The 23859-nt window shown below is 39.6% G+C and overlaps 1 protein-coding gene across 6 annotated transcripts in view; it reads right to left on the bottom strand.

Moving 5' to 3' along the window:
* LOC105455960 (melatonin receptor type 1B-A-like) overlaps positions 1-23859 on the bottom strand; it is a 150679-nt gene that overhangs the window by 72156 nt on the left and 54664 nt on the right. Inside the window, exon 2 of one of the 6 annotated variants that reach the window (XM_011699686.1) lies at positions 21082-21237. The exons of 4 other annotated variants lie outside the window; for them this stretch is intronic. The gene's annotated coding sequence lies outside the window, so the exon portion shown is untranslated. Of the gene's footprint in view, positions 1-21081; positions 21450-23859 lie in introns of those variants that run through there. One more of the 6 variants, XM_011699685.1, reaches the window with a different exon arrangement.

Raw genomic sequence — 23859 nt, 5'->3', positions numbered from 1 at the left:
AACGCGCGTCCAATCGTACCGTCGCAGATTCGATATACACGCCCGAGAAGAACACGCTACCCTGCCTCGATCGAACCTCTGTAAATTAACCGCAAACGTCGGACGGTCGTAAATAAAGTAGCAGTGGTCGCCGAAAAACCGGTCCTTACTTTCGACGGCCAATTCGCGGAATCATAAATAAAGATAATCTTAGATTTTATTTTTATTCTCTTCCGGAGTGCAATTATATTTAACCGATATACAAGGACGGCAAGAATGAAAATTGGCACACTGCATAATGGGACCACTGAGAAAGTTGTTAATTGTAATGGAAATTCCATCAATTTCTTTTAAATTTTTATTTTCGATATTAAAAATATTTCGATAATTAAAAATGTGTCTCTCTCTCTCTCTCTCTCTCCCTCTCTTTGTCACTGCATCATGGCATCTTTTAGTAATTAAAATACATTTCTTATATATTAACATCTTTTCTTATCGTAAAATCTTTACACAATTCAGTAAAAATTCCTCGTCCTTGAAAAATAATAAAATCATTCACTAATTTCCCTATGGCCTATTATAATAAGATATCTATATTTATATAATTGTTGATAGTTAGTTTCATAAAATATGACTTGACTAGTCATATACAGGGTGTATCTTAAATAGCGCCCACAAATTATTTACACTAGAGTTATTCTTTGTAAAAAAAACCGATTCAAAAAGTTCGGAATTATTTTGTCTACAATGTACAATAAAGTAATCACTATTGCAATAATTACAACTTCAGTTGCTACAACAATGACATCATTCAGAAATTGTCATTTTTAAGTTGCTTGCAAAAAAGAACAGAAACTTGAAGAAAAAAAGAGAAACATGCTTTAATTGATACCTATACACTTAGTTATTACATCAAAATTGCATTTCAAAATTAATATTACAAAGTTTTAATGAGATTCAAATTTATTTACAGGAAAACTTCATTTTTTTGAGTTGTTGTAGCAAATGAATGATACGTAAAGTGATTTTGCATTGATATTTCTGGTTATTGGAAATATAATACCTTGTTATATCGCTACAGTTAACACGGAGAATGCTTTCAGGCCAGACTGATAGAGAAACGCAGCAGCACATAACGAAGTAAAGGACTACAGGTGTAGATATAGAGCACAACGCATTGCATATTTAATGATAGCATCATAGTAGCTAACGAGTAGGAGGAACCTTAGATATGCAAATTCGACAAAAGTCCCAAATGGATTTCCTATCATCAGCAAGAGCAGTTATAACACACTACGACACGGCGAAACTTCACGTATTATCGAAATAAATTATGAAATGGAAAAATATAGTTATGTCGAGACTGTATAATTCGTTCACGTAAATATCACCGCGAATATAACCTCTGACTTAAAATATATCTGCAATTTCTGCGCTGCAAACGCGATCTCACCATCGGAATGAATTCCGTAGAGAGGGACCGACGCGGACAATACCAACTATTTGGTCCCATTCCGCGGAAGTAGATCCAATTTTTGCCCGCAATTTCGGAATCGGATAAAACACCGATATTCGAGGCACGCCGCATTATTGTCTATCCCGTTCCGGGCTCTCCTCCTCATCGGCGTCCAAGAGGCGCATTTGGCAAGCGCCATTGTGGAGAACGAGTCGCGCGCGCGGCTGAAAATCCCCGTTGACGTCAGTTCGCCGCCGCCGCCGCCGCCGCCGCCGCCGCTGCCGCGTCCACCAGGTAACGCGCGTATCCGCTCGATTATTCGAATCCCTCATGAATAATACAGGCCCCGCGAGCGCGCCAATCGTATCTGCAATTACTATCGAACGAATCGATTAACGTCCCACCGGTGATGCATCGCGGAATGGCCGTTGATTACGGCCTTTTACGGCGTGTTTACAGACTGTACTTGACTCAGCCGGGGTGGAATATGGCCGCGCGATCGTCAGATACGGCATACGTACACACGATGACTCGACGGTCCCTCGACGTCCACCTAGGCCGTCGGCGACGATGTCGTCGCGAGGTAGACGCCCTGAAATATACGTGGAGGGCGTCGTTACGCCGCCACGGCGAAATTGCGGTCGAGAGCGGCCGGGGTGAACGGTCGCGATAGAGCTCTCCTTAAAAGCGTGCCACGGCATCCGGTTATCCAAAGCGTTCCTGAGATATTCGCTTCAAGTATCTATGTATATTGTAACTTATTATAACGATGGGATATTCACGAAATTAGGCCGTTATATTGAGGATAGGCAAATAACAAATATTTGAACTTTAAATATTTAATTAAAAATAAAAGCAATTAAAAGAAGAGCTAAGAAATTTTATTAGCGCTCGCTAATTCGCGTAATGCTATAATATTATGCTGTATCATTCCCATTTCAAATAACATTTCGGGTAAGTTGCAAGATAAGTTCCTATCTCTATATGCGTTTCTATATCTCTCTATTGAAAAGCTCCATTTCTATGCTATCATAAATCTATGCGTAGATATTGTCTGATATAATGATCATAATAATGAAGCAATCTATTCATCGATTATTCTATCTAAGTACGTAATATCCTTTAAAAAGGGACTATCTTCATCGAGGAACCTCGTAAATGTTCAACCACGTTACCGAAGCGGAAATATAAAAGAGAATTAATCGAGTCGGGCGGCGCCACTAATAGTTGTTTATGAAGCGGAGGCCGCCTTCAATTTAAGTTTCAGAAAGTTCCCCCTCTTGCGCGTATCAAGGTCGCTACAATTCTTAAAGGCAGTTACTTCGAAAGAAGATAGATTGATGTTTCCAATGGTGCTCTCCCTGCATCCTGCACGTATGTACACACATCGTGACACTCACAAAATCAATACGCGTTTAAACCAACAAACTCTGATCGAATTTAAACCAATAAACTAACTACGTTTATAAGACAATAAAAAAACCTACTAATTATTTATAACACGCGTGTACAAAAAACAAAAGAGATTAAACTTTTTAACTTTTGCAGCCTTGAATACCTTTCTCACATAAATTGGAAATTTTTAAATTTCCATAGCACGGCATCAAATAATATAACTTTATATAACTTCTCTCTGCAAAGCCGATACTCCATCAAAGTGTACATAATTCCTACATAAAGGGTGCAAGTCTTTCTTGCATAGCAAGCCACAAATTTCCGATGTATGCCGTAAAAATGCAAAATAGCGCGTTATATATTTACTGGTTTACAAAGATGTTCGGCAAAATCGCAAGGATTAAATTACATTAAACGCTCTTCTTGCGGCCGAGGCTGATGCATGAAATTCGATCGACTATCATACTCTGGTTCAGGCGATTCTTTCCGCAGATAGGTAGGTAATCGTCCACGTCAGGTCGATCTACGGTAAGACGCAACACCCTCAAATTACCCCGTGAGCAACACGACCTGCCCCGTGCCGGATGCTGTCATTCAATCGGCCGCTTCGACGGATAATGCCCCGGTGGATTTAACCACTCGTGTTTCTAGCTAGTCTTTCACAGCGGTGCGCAACACAAGGCCCGCAAGCCGTGAAGACCTGTCGATGTTTCACCTGATAATATGCCCGCGCGCCCCTTCCAATTTCTCGCCTACTTAAATTTACGATTACAAAGTTGTGCATTGGTCACTTTAATATTTATTACAATATCCTGATAAATTATATAATACATAGAATAAAAATATGATATCTATCTAAAAGTAGAACATTTTATTTATTCTATACTTTCTACTATGATTTGCTTTCTGTTGTTATTTTCCTTCTCAAAGTCAAATAAAGAATTCTAATACTTTTCTCTCAAATTTCCTTAACGATTTTCATTTTAAACTACCTAAAATCCATGGAGTCTTACATCATAAATAATCTACTTACCATGAAACTGTTGCAGAGCAAAGATGATATTGCGATAATACGATTAAATTGAATTAAACTGAATATGGCCTACTTCAATATTTGAGTTGTGCACCTCTGAACTAGCCCAAAGCTCACCTCGCGAGATCACGAGAGTGAATCGATGGCGAGACGACGAGGAAGCTGGCCGCGATGTAAATCCGCTAAGTGCAGCGCCGCTGGCCATGTCACACTCGCTTAACTCCGACAGAACGAGCACGCTCGTTAAAGCCCAGCTTTACTAAAGAACCCCTCCTCCCCCCCTCCTTCCCCCTTGAATAATCAATATTTACTATCAATACCGCGATATAAAATAGTGCGTAGATCTATGGATTATCAATATGAAAAAAATTCGTTAAAAAATGAACATCTGATATTTCCCGAATTTATTAAGATTTTTTAATGTAAAAAATTCTTTGCTTATCTTGATTTTGTATTAAAGAGAGATCTTTATATAATCGACATTTACTATCAATATTACCATTAATTAAATGCAATCCTCAACTTTTTACTGATGTATATTATAAAGATTATTCTGCAAAAGAAAACGCAATAAATAAAATATAATAACTAATAAACAAATCACCAATGGACACAAAATAAATCTCAGAATTTGCGAATTATCGTTTTAGTCGCATAAAGTCATTGAAATACCTATCGATAGTCGAAGAATCCATTAATACCAAGTCAGTGAATTGTTTTCACCGGTTGTGACCGCAAATCATTTCGCGATGACAGTTATCGTAAAGAAATGCGCCGTTTTTCCCGCGGGAAATGGAATAAGAACGCCAATCTGGACGTAAGTCGTCGACATCGGTGTCCGCGAAAGCGCGGTGGTCGCGCTTGATAAAAATTAATGGGCCCGCGGCTCACAAAGCACGGGCCTGGGAGTGCCGCTCGTGAGCTGCAGCAACGCAGAACAAACGCGATTCCCAACACATATAATGGCGCATAAAATTCAAAAGCGCGCCGAGAGAAGCAAGCAGGCCGGGACGGGAAGAGAAGAACCCTATTGAATTTATAGAAGTCATCGTTGTGCGCGGATCTTTAGAACGACGCCCCCGCCCCCCGTTTCTCTTTTCGCGACTCCCTCTTTCTTATTTTTTTTCTTTTCCTGTCTTACACCCCTTACCCGCTCACGGCATCTCAAGAATTCATATAAATCTGAGAAGTTCTTCTCGAGAGTCTCGTCGGGAAGAAGCAACGATGCATGAATAATGCAGGTGGCGTACGTGTTACTACTGTATTTTATTACGGCCACGCCGATCGCAAACGGGCTATTTCTCAATTAACGAGAATCGGTCGAGGTATCGGTCGAGCCTCGTCCTATGCCAATTACAGGAAAAGCCAAAGGAGCTTCGGCCGCGCGGCCGTACGCTTTAATTGAAGCAACGATTAAATTGGCGATTCCATCGTGGTTCGTTCCCATACCGCGAAAAATGGAGCGATGCGTCTCGATGCGATGCAATGCGGTGCGGTACGATGTGATGCGGTACAGTACGATGCGATGCGATGCGATGCGATGCGACGCATACGATGGCTCTGATCAAACGGTGCCGTCGAGCGAAAAATTTGCGGGCGAAAGACTTCAAAGCGAGGTTTGGCCGACGCAGTCAAATCATTCCGGGCGGTGCAAGGCGCGCGCGAGGGGGAAAACGTCAAACGTCCAAATTTCACATGGCGCCACGCTTGTATTACGTCCTTTCATTTGACCCCCAGAACCTATTCGTTAACACACCGACCTGCCCGTGTACACCCTATGCACGCGAAATTTTTGTTGGATTTATTGGCGCCGCGTGTTCGATTAGAATCTCTTTCAAAAGCCGCCATTTCGCCCGGCCGCTTCGTTTGAGCGTCGGTCTTAAGCCTCTGATCGAGCTTTTTTAAAGCTAGAGACAATTGAAGAGTCGAAATGTCGAAAGAGCTAAATACTCCTCCGAACTCTACTACCTTTTAGTACCTGAATTATGAAATGAAAAAATTATACATGAAAATCTGAATATCGCTTTGCAAATCTGAAGATTTGGAATTTTTTATAAGCTTAATTAACAGTATGTTAAAACCTTCATTGAGGCCAGTTTTGCACAAATTAATTATACTATATATTATGCTATATATATTATATATATATATAATTCCTTTCATTAAAAAAATATTAAATGGATAAAATAAAATACATGTACATTCTACATTCAACCAGTTTGATATCTACACATACGGATGTATAGATGCATGGTATAGAATCAATCCTACAAAGTTTTTGGGATTACGGTTGCTTTTTCGCGATTTTATCGTGAATTTACAGTAATTATTTAATCAATTCTTCGATAATCTGATATCCTAAATAAAATTATGTATAATTATAGCTTAAAATATTTTTGAATTTTATCTTACGCATATTAATTTATAACCAGACGTTCTGACTACAGATATATAAATTCAGTTATATTTCCAGCCACGCATATTAGGAATACCGTATTACTGCATTGTGGTTTTATTCGTATAAAGAATTTTGCTGAAATAACCGCATTCAATTACGAAAATAATAATTGCGCGCGCGTTTTATTTCGTCCGCTAATTTCGAGGGATCAAGTATCCTCGCCTGCTTAATCTCGAATTAATTACCTCGAACGGGCATTCATCGTTAGCGAACTATCGCCACCGGCCGACGTGCAAATAAATTTGACTTCCGACATTAAATGCGTATTGTCTGGTGCGAGCGCGGGAGGACGGTGGATATATCTGCATTTAAAACTGGAACGATCTCGAGATTGCCATGACGACGGAAGCACACCACCGGGAAGCCTTTCAACGGTGAATGTTTTGCAAGCACTTGAGAAACCAATCAGCTACCACCGCCGCCGCCGCCGTCGCTCTCTCCCTCTGCTTCGCCGTTCTGGACGGGCACCAATCTTCTGATCTCGGTTAGCAAATTTACGACACAGCCGAGTTGGTGCGTTCCTCGTCGAGCGCTGGTTTCTGCTCGCGCTAAAGTGAGCCGTACTTAATTAATCCAACATGCGCCCAGCTTCTCCAACTCTCCACCCGTTCCTTATCCCTCACTCTTCCGCTCACTTCCTACCCCGTTGTTGAACCTTCATTACAAAATTATTCATTGATTTAGGATAGTTGACAGCAGGTATGCAGCGTTAAGAGGAACGCTGACATAAGTCAATAAAGATAATATCTTAATATTATTTACACGAGCTCTCTAGAATAAATCAACCCTATTACAATAAAGGCGTATATGAGAGCTAACACGGATGTCAGTGTGTAATATCTTAATGTAATATTGGAGTGCGTCATATTTCCCCTAATAATTCCAAAATCATCCAAAGAATTTTATTACTAATTACTCATGTATATAAATCATAGAGATTGATACTAATAATTTTGAAATATCACATATTGTGTATATTGCATTCATCCTAATAAAGATGTTATTTATCCATTGTATATTTAATAAAAATGTTTGTGATCGATATATGAATAAAAAAGCTTAACGGGGTAATGAATTTTTCTGTTGTCATTTATCATCTATTTTGTTCCATTTTTACAGCTCATACACGTATTCGTTTGCTTACTTAATTTCTCAAAATCTTGCGATTGCCTCTCCTGTTTGCTTAATATATAAAGCTATTGTTTATTCATTACAGCAGTATGCGAACGCATTCGAGCAATTGATTCGCGTGCTACGGACTCGTGAGCTTACCATTGAAAAATAAATACATTCGATACACGAGGAACAAGATCTCATGAAACATGCACGTTCACAGGTGCATTTCTATTTTTCTACGTATCGACACGTGAAATAAAGATAAAGCATGTTCTCGCATTCAAGATATTTTTTTCGCTCTATTTTTGCTCCAAGGATGAGCAAACGGTTGCACACTATTTGGAATCGAGATATAATTAATTATAAGAACATAATAATACGTAAAAAATGGAAGATGGAATAATATATAAAGAATGAAAGATAAAAATAAAAAGGTCCCTAATAAACAACGTATTAATATTTAATTCGTATATATTTAAAAAAAATATGGATAGAGTTCGTATAATAAAATCGAATATGCGATAAACTAAAACAACCTAGAAGCTCGAAAACTCCAGAAAATTTATAAATAATTTATTTTTCAATTTAGATATTTTCAATATTTTATTATTTGGTAGAAAGGATGGAGAAAAAAGAATCTCATTTATATTATAGTAAGCTACAGTACTTCAAATTTGCCTCTTCGGGGCATTTTATACAAATGGATTAATATAGAATTCACAAAACTACTACGAAATTCTACTTTCTCAACGTCTATATCCTACTTAAATATTTCATTGCATTTCGCTTCTCGTAACGCACTTGCCCTCGATCCACAAGCATTCGTTGAACCGGTAATCGCGTAGATTGGCGTTGATTCAATCAAAGACACGTATATATGCGGAACAATGCTTACCAGTCGAATCATACTTGCCGGCGCTGAATCTAGATTTCCGTAATTCGATTAACCAATCAGAGAGAGCCGATTGTAATAGAAGCACTACGGTGCGATAATGTTTACGAACCGCGTTTCACGCTGAAGAGGAGCCCTATCGATTTCCGGGCAGATTCGTCCTCTTCTTATTAAGTATTCGCGATAAGCTGTCGCTCCGCAAAATGGTTCATGGTCGCGCAGATTGACCTACCGATTCGCCGATAGCACAGCCGGCGGAAAATTGACAATATAAATTCAATTATCGTCATAACGGACTCTAAATGGAGTAAATCGATAAGCTGGCAGCCAGGCGCCCGGGACGTTCGCGCGGAAAATCTTTTTATTTTCACGGTTTTATATCCGGTGCGCGCCCACGATGACGTAACCGAGGCCCGTAACGATCGTTCCTATTTCTACCCATTCCCTACCCGACGAGTCGCCGATGGTTTTCTGAAAAAGAATTATAACTCGAAACATTCAGATGCATCAATAGCTTTTCAGCTACCGGCAAAAAGAGGATTACAATGCAATTTATTTTCCGTGTACAATCAACAAAATGCAAATGCGCCGCATTCATACGAATTTTATTATCGTATTATATATGGCTTTCAGTGTGCAGTTAAAACATCACATGCGAATGTACTCTTATCTCATCGATTTGTCAAATAAAGCGCTATTCGAAACTGTTCTTTAGCTAGGGTACAATGATAACTTAAAAATCATTCTTTTTGAGTTGCAATCCTATTGTATGAACTGCCGAACTGTCGGTCCTCTTTTCACTTTTTTTTTTCTTTTCCAATACGACGAATTAAATTCGGAAACGAATTGCCCTGTTGCAATAGAACGAGAGAAAAAAGGAGAGACAGAGAGAGAGAGAGAGGGAAAGAAGGAGAGAAGGAGGAAAAGAGAGAGATGGGGGAGGTAGGGAAGGAGAGAAAAAGAGATAGAAGGAAGCAGGGGAGCATAATTTCGTTTGCACGGTGATGGTAAAGAATGGCAGAACCTGCTGCATGCAATTGCGTAGACTGGTTTATCGATTGGTCGAACGAAATTCACGTCGCCAGGCCGGAAGCCACGCATAAATCGGGTTTATACCGACAGTAAAATCCCACTTGCGTATATCAAAGTAACAGAGTAACACGATAAAATTGGGGCCGGTATAAACTACCGCTGATATGGAATCGACGTCATTAAATCACCAGATTTGCTAGATTGGCAGTGAATTACTTTATTTTTAACCATTAAACGCCGGAACCGCGGGGATAAAACGAGGATTTTACCCGGGCGCGGTTTCACTCCACTAACTATACACCGCCCGCGGGTGTCTCGCATCGATAGTGATGAAAATAAATCGCATCGGAGTTATCTACTTCCGATACATCGCGTCGGTGATCCCGAAAACGTGTTTTGCGCGTGCCCTTTGGCAGTAATTTCGTTCGCGTACAAACGCGCGCGCTGATATTTCCGCATCTAGTTTGATTAAGGTAATCGCAATAAATTGTCAAATAGCAAAACGCAATACGGGGACCCTCTAATGCGGATATATATGGCCTGTTAAACAGATTGCGGTGGTAGTTACTTCGTTCGATCGCGTTATCTAAATTAACCGTGTAATAAAGTCTCCGTGTAGTAACGTATAACGCTACGTCGGATAAACGGTGACGGTATGTGCAATTCGCAGATACACTTTGCATCCCGGTTAAAGTGTAACGATAACTTTGCGTCGAGTAATTAAAGTAGCTCTCCGGGCGCGGCGGCGGCGCAGCCTCAAAGAAACGTAAAAGTCTCAATAAATTAGAGACTTACCGGCAAGAGTATCCTACTTTTCGACGTTGTCACGTACACTGCGATTGTGTACTCGGCCTAACTAGCCGAACTTTCTTGATTACCAGATACGCGACGGATTAAATATTCATGATGCTTTTACGAGTCGCCCGGCGGCGAGCCGAAGTATTCTGTCAATTAAGCATTTAAATCAACCGCGCGCGCCGAAGTTTGCAGGAAATTTTTTTTTAAACTAACTTCTCGCGCGAGCCGCGCGTCTGAAATGTCGAGGATTCCCTAAAAATCCCTGAAAACCCAACCGCCGCTGGACAGTTTAAACGTCATTTTATTCAAGCGAAGCCAGAAGATCGCTCGCGCTGCGAATAATTTACTCGCGAAACCACTCCGGGGGACCATTGCCGCAGGTACGAGACGCAATTCCCTGCGGGACTCCAACCGGCCATTGTGTTAGAGCGGGTTGTAGATTATAGTGCGAGTTACCCCAAGTCAAAGCCCACATCCCAAACTCCGTCGTCGAAACTCGCCAGCCTTACTCGTGGACAATATGCCACCCGCGAATAACGTCTAGTCGGAAAAGCTCGTCGGTCCTGTCCGAATTCGAGTTTCTCTCACTTGTAGGGATGCGTCCATACATATATGTGTGTGTGTGTGTGTGTGTGTGTGTGTGTGTGTGTGTGTGTGTGTGTGTGTGTGTGTGTGTGTGTGTGTGTGTGTGTGTGTGTGTGTGTGTGTGTGTGTGTGTGTGTGTGTGTGTGTGTGTGCGCGGCATCGTGCAATATTCTACCATCAGACACTTTGACGAATTAGCAACTGGCGGCGACTGCTTAGACTTAACGAAAATTTCATAGGATTCTATCTTTTATAAACTCGATATTATAACTGTCGCTAAATAAGCCGTAAAATTTATTAAATTTCATTAAATTCTTTTCAGTTCTTTTAAAACTAAATGAAAAATAAAGTTGCGTTATCCATTTATATCACTAGAGCTTAAACTTTGAAGAGCTCCAAGTTTTTCTCCTTTTTTATTTGAGCGATCTAAATGTTTTTAAACTTAAAGTAGGTTTAAGAACATGAGACAAAAATGAAAAAGAGTTTATTATTATAATTACTAATTTAAATTTAAATTATATTAATTGCGCATTTTCATTTAAATACAATCAACAGTATAAGTACAGAAATATAATCAAAGTTATAGATATTTAAAAGTTTGTGTTTTTTATTAAGCATTTCAACATTAACAAAATTTGTAAAAATACTTATTGTTAGTCAATATTTGTTAAGCTTTGTAAGCTTATTATAGTTTCTAACATCGATAGAATATACAGAATGCCCAGTACACGTTGTAAATCAATAAAAGCCGATTGCACCAACGGGTGCTTGTAATCATAATTAACCAAAGTTTCTTTCTCCATCGATATTACGTCTAGAGATATAATCTAGGAAGGGACCAGGGAATCGCTAACTATAATCTGATAACATAGCTGTACCATTCATTCGTGTTAATACTATGCAGTGCATCTAGCACTCCCTTGGGGCTATGAAGCTTAACCAAGGCTGTCCCCGCAACTCATCCCAAGAAATAGACGTTGCAGTCGACCCAACAGTCTGGCTAACGCGAGTTATCGGCAATCCCGACAAAGCGACGATACGGCCGTGACGTTACCGATAACCAGCGACGATTATCGATAATTGTCAGCTCTCTCTCTTCTTGGGCTGTAAATTGAACTCCCGGCCACTCTCGGCAACAAGTGCCAATTACAAAAGGCCGCACGAGACGCCGTTTACCCGGTTTACGTGTCGGCCGGAGTGGCCGGTACCTTAATCTGGGATCGAAGATCGCCCTACCGGAGAGGAAGCGAGGGAGACAGAATGCCTTCGTGCCGACCTAACCCAATCTCGCAGAAGGCTGCGAAATTCGCTTATGGCAAGTCACGCGATTCGCCGATGGAAATCGCCCGAGGGGCTAATGCCATTAAGCGTCGTTTCCTCGACCGGCGCGATTAAGCGCGGATTTTTCTGCGCGAACGTGGATAACGCGCGCGCAACGTTCTCCGGGGGATTTTAATGGGACGACGAGGGTACGATCGTCGCGTCTCTCGCAGTCTCGCCCGCGATCCTCTTCTGTCGGACGTGATCCTAGCTGAGATATCCTCTCTCGCTTTTCGTCGGATAGAGAAGAAGGAAGGGAAAGGGAAAGAGAGAGCATACCGGCAGCGACTTAATCGCGCGGGGATAAAAGTTTTCACGATTCAGAGGCTCGGTGATCGGCCGATGCGGAATTTTCTATCCGCTACCGGGTTTCGGTACCGTAAACCGCAATAATGGAACGTGACGAATTTCACGTTACGACGCAGTCTCGCGCGCGCGAGCGAGCGATGCAAAAAAAGAGGTGAAAAAGGAGAGAAAGAGAAAAAAAAAGAGCGGTCGCACATGGTTTTGTGCGAACTCGCACCCCCGCCAACGTGAACACGAGGTACAAAAACTTCTGTGATTTTTGAGGGAACAAAGCACGCGCGTCCCTGCGTGGCGCGTTGTTTCGCGAACGAGAACACCGTTCGGTTCATAGAGAAACGTCGATGTCGCGAATAGAAGCTTTGAAGGGAGCTAATAGCGTCGTTTAGCCCGGGGTGAAATTTGAATCAGAGGGGGAGGAAGCGAAATTGCCCGGCGAAAGAACGCCGTTCATCGGCATTTCATGCAATGGATTGTTCCACTACAATGGGGAACAATGTTCAATTATGGAACTTGGATAAGCTGTTCGGACCTGATGTTACATTTTTACTGAAATTCCGTACAAAAAAATGATATCTTTCACTATGTAATTTAACATTAAATTATATAAACATTTTTATAATAGTATTTATCATTTTTTATATAATTTTGAACTTAAAACATATACGTGTTATATAATTAACATTTGAACAGATTTATAGTAAGATAAACGTTACAAACATCTATAAAAAATTATTTCTAAATAAATTTACGATTTATATCGTAAAGTCACACATAGAAATTAAATAAAAGTAATATTTTTGTATAATTCTGTTAGATTTAGAGCGTTTCGAGTATACTCACATATACAAACACACACATGTTGCACATGTTTCCTAATTTTTTTTAGAACTGTATAAATGCAATCAATGTCTTGGCTAAAAAATAATTCTAATTCAACAAAAACCGAGTATCATTTTTCCATCTTGGTAATTTTTTTCTTCTATTTCTTGTTTCTTCTTTAATCACGGTTTCAGAAGAAACAACTTTTAACAGTTGTAACTCTTTCTTTTTTTTTACTAAAGGTACGATACGACAACACGAGTTGACTACGTTCAATTCAGGAGTCGTTTTACGCGTCGCGCAACATCGCCGACCGTTTGAGAGTGCAAACTTCGAAATCATCCCGTTCGTTCGCACGGGATTTCGAACGAGTTCGCGAAAGTTTCATCGCCGATTGGGAACGGAATTGGCGCTCGCTCGCAGAATCAGCCTCGCCATTCTCGTGCGCAACTTGTATCGCTGTCTAAAGGAAGAAAATCAGAGTCCTCAAGACCCGACTGAACGACTTCACGAAACGATTGCGAAAGATTATGCGACGGCTCAATAAGAAAACCTGAGAAGGAGCCCACGTTTCGCGCAACGCATCGCGAACACGCAGAGCATGCTTCGGTTGATTGCAAAACTTCTTGAGCGACGACGTAAACTGTATGCGAAACTCGCGATGGAAAACGAGAGGGGTGGGTTTTCGAAAAATAGTACAATCACGCGTTGGAAAGTTTATTACAAAACTCTCACGCAAGAATAATAAAGCGATACGTGCTTCATCTAGAATGACAGTAAAGTAAAATGACATTTCAGAGGAAGTGTATAGCGAAAAGTGACGAGAGGCTTTCACATTTCGACAACGGCATTACTTATATAAGTTAACTTTAGTTACGTTCAACCGCATTTTAATTCATTTAAAGATAATCGATTGAACCGAGTTATTGTTAAACGATGCGTTAATAATGGATCTTTCGATGTATTTGAAATTGATTTTTCTTTGATGACAGCGTTAAAATGGAAATTTTAATTGTAACATTATTTAACATTAAAGCGAAATTCAATTAATTCTTTTAACTCCACCGTACTGTAACGGCGAAATTCATTATTTACTCCATATAAAGAACGTATTTGTAAGATTAGCCACTGTTTAATCAAAAAGTGTCATCCTGTTCTGGGTGTGTAATTCCCTCCGACGAGACGAGACAGACCATTCTTTCGCCGCGATTCCGGCGCGTCTCGTGCAAATTGAATCTAGAGCTTGAATTACGCAGATAACGCGAAATTACGTTGTCTCGCTGGACCCGTCCCGTGCGAGCCTTCAGCGCGCGCAGGGCATAAAAGTCGAATACGAAATTCCGCCACGCGTCTCGGCTACGATCGTGAACGAAGAGAATGAGGGAACGAGTGAGCCACGAAACTGCCGTTTAAACGAACATCCGCGCGGTTTCTCTAGCCGAGTGGCGCTGTCGGGAACGCGCAGAAACGTTACGTAAATGCACACCGCATTCCCGGGGCCCCTATCGGCTATAAATCTTATCGGCATTAAAATCAGCATGTACATCTCCAACGACGACGGGAGCTCACTCGTGGAACGCCTGTCAATTTCAGCGCCGTCGTTTCCCTGCCCGTTCCCTCTCTCTCTCTCTCTCTCTCTCTCTCTCTCTCTCTCTCTCTCTCTCTCTCTCTCTCTCTCTCTCTCTCTCTCTCTCTCCCTCTTGTACCCTCATGTGAAAATCGTCATAAAGTCGCACCCTTCGAAGGCGAGTCGGCTTACGCGTTACATAGGCACGTACCTTGGTACGTACGTGCGCGGATCGATAACTCGCACGTCGTAACTTATGCCGCGCCTCGTATCCCGTCATCCTCGTTTTCGTCGTCGTCGACATCCTCCTCCTCCTCCTCCTTCTCCTCCTCCTCCTCCTTCCGCCTCCTCCTCGTCGCGATCGTGATCGCGTGAGAGCTTTTCAACGCGGGACACGGTATTATTGTGCTGCCGCAGCAGCCACTGTCGGTGCACGCGTACATCAGATCGTGCGCACGGAATCCCACCGAATCAGAAAATAATCATCGCAGCCACGGCTCACGTGCGCGAGAGATAGTCTCACGTTCTCTCATCGGGGTAGAGAGAGGTCCGGGCACAATTTTCACCGTGATATTAAAAGTCCGAGCACGTTGCATCCCCGTCCCGGGGTTGTCGCGCCGTCTGCGAGAAGCTGGTTAGCGACTTTCTTTTCACCATCCTGCCCCCTCCGATGGCTACGACGACAACGAGAACCGTCCGCGCGAATACAAGAGACCCGTATCTCTGCGACGGTGATTTGTGTATCCCAACGCGTACGACGGAAGCCGTGAATCGCGTACAGATCCTCATCCATTCACGTATCAAAATAATTCTGACGTCTCTATATTTTTTATATCTATACCACACTATATAGAATTATTATTGTGTATCCTTTGATTAGATTTCCACTCAATATTTTTTAATTATCGGGATATACTGTTGTCTCCAGCCGAGACGAATTATTTTATTACGGTAATATTATATGCAGTAATTTATAAAGATTACAGCAAAATGACGCAACACACTTCGTTGATAAATATAACTGTGTTACGTAACATTATGTAATAGTCATGAAAACGATGTTACAGTTCACAATTCCCGGAAATGGAAACGAAATGATCCAGTTTGATCCAATTTGATATTGCAAAGTAAACATTTTAATCGGCTTCGTTCATTCCATCTGTCCATTATTTATAAGAGTATCAGATAAAACACAATATTTTAAAAATCATAAACAAACAAATAAGTGGCTAAACGATTAATTCAACGATTTTCAGAATCCCATAAATCTCTTAAAGAATTCAAGAAATAATATAATACACTTATTTATGCATGTCTACATTTGTACGGTTATTAAAGGGAAATAATATTTCATAACAGAAAATGTTAAATGACATTTTATCATCATAAAGAGGCGAGGCGAGCAAACTGCACAGCAATTACATCTGTCAACTTGCAGTTATCGACTCGATCTTACGGACAGAGAGAGTAGACCGAGAGTAGAAACAACAGCTCGCTGAAGAAAAGGCACTCGAAATGATCGCGTCTTAAAATCGCCAGCAGACCTCGGGCGGCAGTTTCCCCTCTATTTTATACTTTTACGACGGAGGGCGCGACTATTCCAATAATCGTAAAAATGAGGCAACGTCTCGGAATAGCGCCGCGGGCCAAGATACGCGTCATTAGGCGTGCGGCATTCGCAAAGTTAGTAGGAAGAGTCGCGGGTGTAAGCCGTACCAACGTAACGGCCGGTCGTAACGATAACCGTATCAATGCTAAACTCGAGTTCTCCGGGCGCGAGATGAAAACGCGAAAAGGCAAATCCGAAAAGAACAACATCTGGATCGTCGCTGTATTATTACACATTAATTATGTGTACAGATTCTTAAATTCGGCAGAAAAACGCAGTGGATTCTCTCTCCTTTCGCACCAATATCACAAATATCAACGCAGGTGCCTTTCTTAATTACATGAAAAATTGTTACAATTTCATAGCGTTTATATCCTTTTATATTCATGCAATATTTATCACGCTTGTTTACGAGTGCGGATGTTCAAATATAGAGGAGCATGCGATATATCAATATTGCTTTTATTTATTCTTAATTAGATCAGTGAAAGCAATATCAATTTAATTATTTCTGAAAAAAAAACACGATCGAAGCTAACGATGTCGGAAGTGTCGAGCGTCGGTGAGATAAGCATCGGTATTGCGATACTCGATCAAGGTCTCGTGAGTATCCGTAATTATGTGCGATCAGGGAAACGCAGCAAAACGAGCACGCACGTACGAGGAATATCGGGGATGCTTAATTGAAGCCGTGCCCGGTGTACAGAACGAGCCAGAGAACGGATGTTTTACTCCGAACGGAGTACGGACCGGCATTACTCCGACGGATTCTTTTAAATCTTTCGCGAATTACGTGACGCGAATCGTCGCGGAGGAAGGCGCGACGATGACGTGTGACACGCCGTATACGCCTGATTTCGCATCCGAGTCGCGCCGAGATTCGACCATTCCGGCCTCTTCTCTTCGCATCAGTCAACCTCTTTGCCGGCTCGGACACGTAAAGTGGAGGAATTGCGCTTCCGGGATACTCTTTGATGTCTGTCGCCCGATCGGCTCGATTGGGCGAGCGTCCGTGAATTCTACTGGGGATTCGCTCCGACGAGAGAGGGGCCGAAAATCGAGAGGCCGGGTGAGGTATTGGCAATGCGGCGCGTCACCCCGAGGGACAACGTTACCGAGAACTCTCGACGATCGTGACGGTTTAATTTCAGTGTTGAGGTGTCGGGATTGCGGGATGAGCTAGGGAAGAGCTGAACGCTAATCTTGCGCTCAGGCGCCGAGAACCGCCGCTGCGCGAGTGGTAGTGACATCGGGAAAAATGTTGACGCCTGTAATCGAGCCGCGAGTCGCGATCCGCGGCGTCTTCCTTTTCCCTCGCGAGACACAGTATTTCAGTCTTTACTGACACGGCTAATAAACTTAATACGTGTTTTGAGTATCCGAGCATAAGTCGGAGAGTGCGTGAATTATCCATGCCGCGAGCGCTAAAACATCTGGTCCCGACTCGGGATAGGTAATTACGCGGTCATTCGGTAGATAAACCGGTTAAATCATCCATGTCAAACTATCCTCGGACTGGTTATCTCCGTTCCTACTCCCCCCCCCCTCCCCCCACCCGCTTCTTGTTCCCCGTTCCGCTTCGCCATTATCAATCCGGTCCTCCTCTCGGCTCGACCAGAACGCGGTCGCGCTGCAATTTAAATTCTCTCATTGAGGATCATTAAAGTCTCTCTCTCTCTCTCTCTCTCTCTCTCTCTCTCCCCTCTCTCTCTTTCCTACTCTCCGGCCCTCCTGCTTTCTCCGGTCTAAGACGATCGAACGACATAATAATCGTTTAAGGTCTATCAATAAAATCAAAGCTCGTTATGGAAGCTTAACGATGCGAACGTATACGTATAACGCGAGAGACGATGGCGTTGACCGCGTCGTCTTGCGATTGCTCGGCGATTATCGTCAATTTTTTACGATCTACTTTCGCCGTATCAAGTTTGGTAGTTACGCGTAATGCTTGTTACGTACAAACTAGGTAACCCATAAACACGTAAATAACGCGGTATATAAAGAAACTATGCATATAACGGCATGCTTGCATTGAAAGCGTACCAAAAAAAGTATCACAGAAGCAATTGGAAATTATAGATAAAGTATACGGCTCCTTAAAATTAAATGCAATTATTTCATTAAGTTCAATTCATAAATATCTTAAAGAGCAAATTAATTAGTACTACTTAAGATAAATAAGATGAAATATGATATTCTATTGTGCTCAGAGCTTAAAAAACGCTTCCAAGTAAAATCGTATCAGTGAAACATATTTCCATTTAATTTCTAATTACTTTAATTTAATTGTTTCTAGTTTTTCTAACGCACAATTATCATACAGAAAATTGAATGGTTCTGGACTAATGTTGATGATGCAAATTAGCATATGACATAATAGACATGGTGACTGCAATTGCAATCACAGGACCGGAAAGGATCAAGTCACGCGATTTCACGGACGCGATCTATTTTTACAAAGCTTAATGGATTAATGGGGCATTCTGTCAATTGGATAATCGAGCGTACGTAGGTAGGGTTTGCGAATTGACATCATTCCGAAGCAAATCGCTTGACGAAATAATCGTCGTAATGGGCAACCTGAGTTATCAAAAAGTTCCAACTGATTTCAACTGCTGCTGAAAACTTTGGAAAATGATTTCGTCTCATTTCCCGGGCAGCCCCATCACCCGACGAAATGCTGCAACAGCTGGAGCTCGTTAAATGTATTTTGAGCAGGCATGTAATAACAACGTGTTATTGTTCCACGCCGATGTGAAAACGTCCGGTGCATGCGCCAAACTAAAATTACTGCGTAACCTTGACAAAAGATTCCAACGTGCCCGATTTCAAGCGACGAATATAATATCGCAAATCTAATTAAGTATTCAACTTGGTTAGATGCATTTATCTATCGTCTACATCGATTTAACAATTACAAGATTAACGAAATTATGTTACTATTAATCTAAATATACAAGAGAGAGAAATATCAAAATATTAAAATATCAAAATATCAAAAGAGAGAGAAATATCAAAGAAACTAGAATTTGCATTATAATATTCATCTGCTTGAAAAGGTTTTATTCCAAAACGCTTTTTTCGATAATTTAGTGATATAGAATGTTTTAAACACAGAAATATTATAATATCTACTTTTCATTTCTATAACAAACGATTATTATACAGATTTTTAATATTTATCGTTATTTTAATAAATAACAAGCAAATAAAATTAATTTTCTGTTACATTAAGAAATAAACAAAGTTAAGTAAAGTCTTCCCCGACAAGAAGATGAGAAAGCTCTTTTTAATTGTGTTATCCTATTGTTATTCCCTATAGAGAACATTTCAAAACCATCATATGATATTTTAATAGCGTATTCTGGAAATTAATTAAAACCGAAAATTCTAAACAAAAGTGTCGACATCGTAATAGCTTTCGAATTATAAGCAATCAAAGTTAGTCAATGGTAGCGCACACAGTCCATACGGTCAAGCTCGTAACTGCATTACACGCGTACTAATTGTTTGTTATCGTGTATGGTATTTACAATAAACTATATAGAAGTTCTTTCTTGTTCTGCGACGAAATATTTATTAATTAAAATGTCATTTTACTTTGTTGTCAGATAACATCAAGAGTAGCTACCAATAAATACAAATAGATTATATGGATAGACTATAAAAATTCAGGTCAAAATGGAAGCATTTCAAGAGTAAAAGTAATAATTACATTTTCTATTAAATAAATTACTTTGACTAGACCATGTAATTATATGATATTTCTTCTTTGATCTATACTTGTAATATTTACATACCGAAAAAAATTCTGATTATTGTTTTCTGTCGCATCAATTTATGCAATTTAATCCTGGAAGAATTATATATAGAGCCAGACGCAAACCTCAAATTTTATTTAAAAAATATTTTAGAAATGGAAGAGGGAAAATAAAACACGCAAATATTTTAACAATGTTGCGAGTTTTATAGATATTAATCAATATTTATTTTATAAATACATAAAACTCATCAATATATATATATATATGTATATATCTTGTTCTCACCGTTATTGTTTATGAGATGTGTACATCATGAAGGATGCTCTAAAATGTTAGTATTTTGTAATTGTTAAAATTTTACTGTTTCCTATTTTTCATCAATTATTTATATAATAAATTTAAGATATTAACAATAACATATTTATAAATTTTAAGTTAAAATTGACGAAATAATATGATAAAATTTATGATATTTTTCATTGCATTTTTAAAAAATCTTATATAATAGTTATCATTAAAATTATTATTATTATAAATTTCAGAATTAAATATTATAGTAACCGATCTGTTATTCCAACTATTAAGGTAATGGATCTATGCGAGAATTAAATTTCTCAGTAATACTTTTCTTCATTCGATTTTTTCATTATACATCATGTACATACCGGCCGTTATCACTGATTCATTGCCACAAATTAAAAATAAAAAAATAATTTGACTTATCGATACGATGCGCAGCAGCAGAGTTATAGCACAACTGCGTTGTTTTGTAAACTACAAATATATCTAAATTATTACAACGCCCAAAATAAAAATTTCCAAAATAATTTCAACACAATGAATTCTTTATTTCTCCTTTTTTGAAAAAGAATATTTGATAAAATAATTATGTAATATCGGACAAAAACAATTTTTCAAGAGTAATCAAATAATAAATAAATAATAAACTTACCTTATGGTTGCTCCGTTGACGCCGAATACCTCCCGGGTCTCCTCCTCCTTTCAGGTTCCTTCATTACAGTCGTACAACACTCACTCGCAGAAACACGGTTAATTACAATCACGCGACACTTTGCACGGCATTTCCGACGTTAAGGTCTATCTACATCTATCGTAACATTGCGATCGTAAGTGATTGTGGTCGTAAGGAAAAAGTTGTCGTAAACAAATGTCTGTCTATATAAATCGCAATCTGAACAGACAATAGCGAAATAGGGAATCTGTTGCGTCGTAATGTATCGTTTTCATGGATAAATAATTGTCAACTCGTACGATGAGCTAATACGATGAGCGTTACGAGCATCGTAAAGAGCGTACGATAGACATTACAATAGATGTAGATTAATCTTTAATCAAATACGCGCTGCACGTTCTATTGTGACGAAAGAATAGGGTGAAACGCGAGGAAACAATTGCACGGAACTGTGATCCGCGACGTCTCGCTAACTAGTGTAACAGATGAGGCTCGAACGGCGAAAGTGGTTAACAAATCACCAATGCGTGCCAAATTTATGCTACACAATCGATGGATGTTAAAATTTAATTAATTGACTAATTAAATACATTGTAAATCATCATTCTATTTGAAGTCAATTTGTTCTACATTCGCGGCATTCAATTAATTTAACATTTTAAATTAATTCAAAGTGCGCTATGAGAAACATTCGAATTTATTACAGGAATAATTATAGCCTCCGTATAAACATGATTAACTTGCTACTTCGATTAATACTTCGATTTTAATTACGAATAAATACATATTGCGATATATCTATTTTAAAATACAGTCGCTGCGTTTACAAAACCCGGCGATGTTTTTGCGAAACGCAGAAGTTAAGAGAGTCCATAAGTCGATATAGTCGCTAATGGAAAGCAATCACGTTTGCTCTCAATTTTATCTCAATCGTATTTCGAAGGTTAATAATGGAGCAGTTGTCCTCGACAGTATCTGCTCGCTCGAATCTTACAGTACGAATGATAGCGCGACAACCTTGTGTAAACAATACGCCGCGACGTACGTACGAAGCTCCGCGAAAAGCGAGCGCCGAAGGTCGAACGTTTATGTCGTTCGTTTATATAGTTCTCGGAAACTAACAAAATAATTAAAGTGTTACAGATATACCCTATATATTCCTTGTAAATTATCATTAAATACCAAAATTTCATGCTTTTTCATTTCTTCAGTTACGTTTTCGTTCAAATCAAAAACAAATTTCATTTTTCAATTTCAAATATTTTATGACAGATTTAATAATTCGAAAAAATTAAATAATGTATATAACAATTGCGTAATAATTAAAATTTGTTATTACTAATCAACATCGACTAATTACAGTAATATATATATAGGTATATTTATATATATATATATATATATATATATATATATATATATTTACAAATCGAAAGATAAAATCAGTAAAAGAGTAACAGTAAAAATATTGTTATTAATAATAAATTATAAATTAACACAAAGCATAAGTGCATATGTACCTGATCGTACGAACTTTACGAAATAACATTGGCCAATTTCTAATCATTAAGATGCAGACTGTTTATTTTACAACTTCAATTTTTTTAATAATAAAATACTGAATTGTAATTAATGTCCGGAATATATACGCTATTAAAATATTGTAGTAATCTTGTATTTCGTGTTACACTTTATCTGATGTCCCATGTACTTAGACTTAAATTACTTAACATTAATCGTTTGATTTTTATCTGTAGCGATATCTTCGAATTAATCATTACACGCGTATCATACACATGCTGCTTCCGAAACGGAATTTAAATCTAAATCTCATACTTCAAAATGCATCATTAACGTTCACTCGATATAAAATAAAGTATCTTATACGTGTCTCGACGTTATTCGAGAGTATGGTATCATTTCGGTAACGAAGGGTGACTTCGGTAAATGTGGGCCTCCTTGAGCTGTCTCGAGCAAAGCTCAACTAACTAGGGTATCAGGAAAGACGATCTCAATGGCGAAACAGATTCTGATTCACAACGACAGATTACCAATGCGAGATATGCATCTCGTAAGATACCGGTTAAGATTTTCACCTCCGCAACTGTCCAACGTGTCGGAAGGGATTAACATGATGGCAAGGTAAAACGGCTGCTCTACTAACCGGGATCGATACGTGATCGATACAGGCTTTTCAACATATTCCGCTTAATTTCATCTCGCGATAGACGATGCACGATATCAAATTACAGAGTGTCGCAAAATGTTAAAGCGTGACGACCGTCGTCCAACGAATTTCTAGCACGAACGGCTGTTAAATCGTACAAACAACGTTATCGCAACGATACCCGCCACATTTAAGTTTCAAAATATATCCGCTATTCACGCCGCTCTTCGTTTACGAGCATAGGGACGTAAAATAATACGCGTTCCTAATTCAGACATCTGAGCCTTACGCCTTAAGTTACCGTGGATTATTACAAGGCCAACGCAGAAACAGTTCCTCTGAACAAAGTGGCAGCTTGTTTTCGTTCAAGAAATATGTTACGGCTGATTTAGACGAAGCGGATTTCGGTCTTGAGAATCGGCCAAGAATCGAAATACAGAACAGGAAACGGTACGCGGAAGAGTCGGAATTTGAATACGAGAACAGCGAGAGATGGGGGGATTGTGATTCATGTGATGACGAGTGGAGGTATTCAAAATTCAAAACTGCGAAAAACTACGCAACAAATGAGCTGCGAACTTATCTCAAAA

Source organism: Wasmannia auropunctata, unplaced genomic scaffold, assembly GCF_000956235.1.
Source record: "Wasmannia auropunctata unplaced genomic scaffold, wasmannia.A_1.0 LD335828.1, whole genome shotgun sequence".
NCBI classification, from domain to species: Eukaryota; Metazoa; Arthropoda; class Insecta; order Hymenoptera; family Formicidae; genus Wasmannia; species Wasmannia auropunctata.
This window is presented reverse-complemented; position numbering and strand designations above follow the sequence as displayed.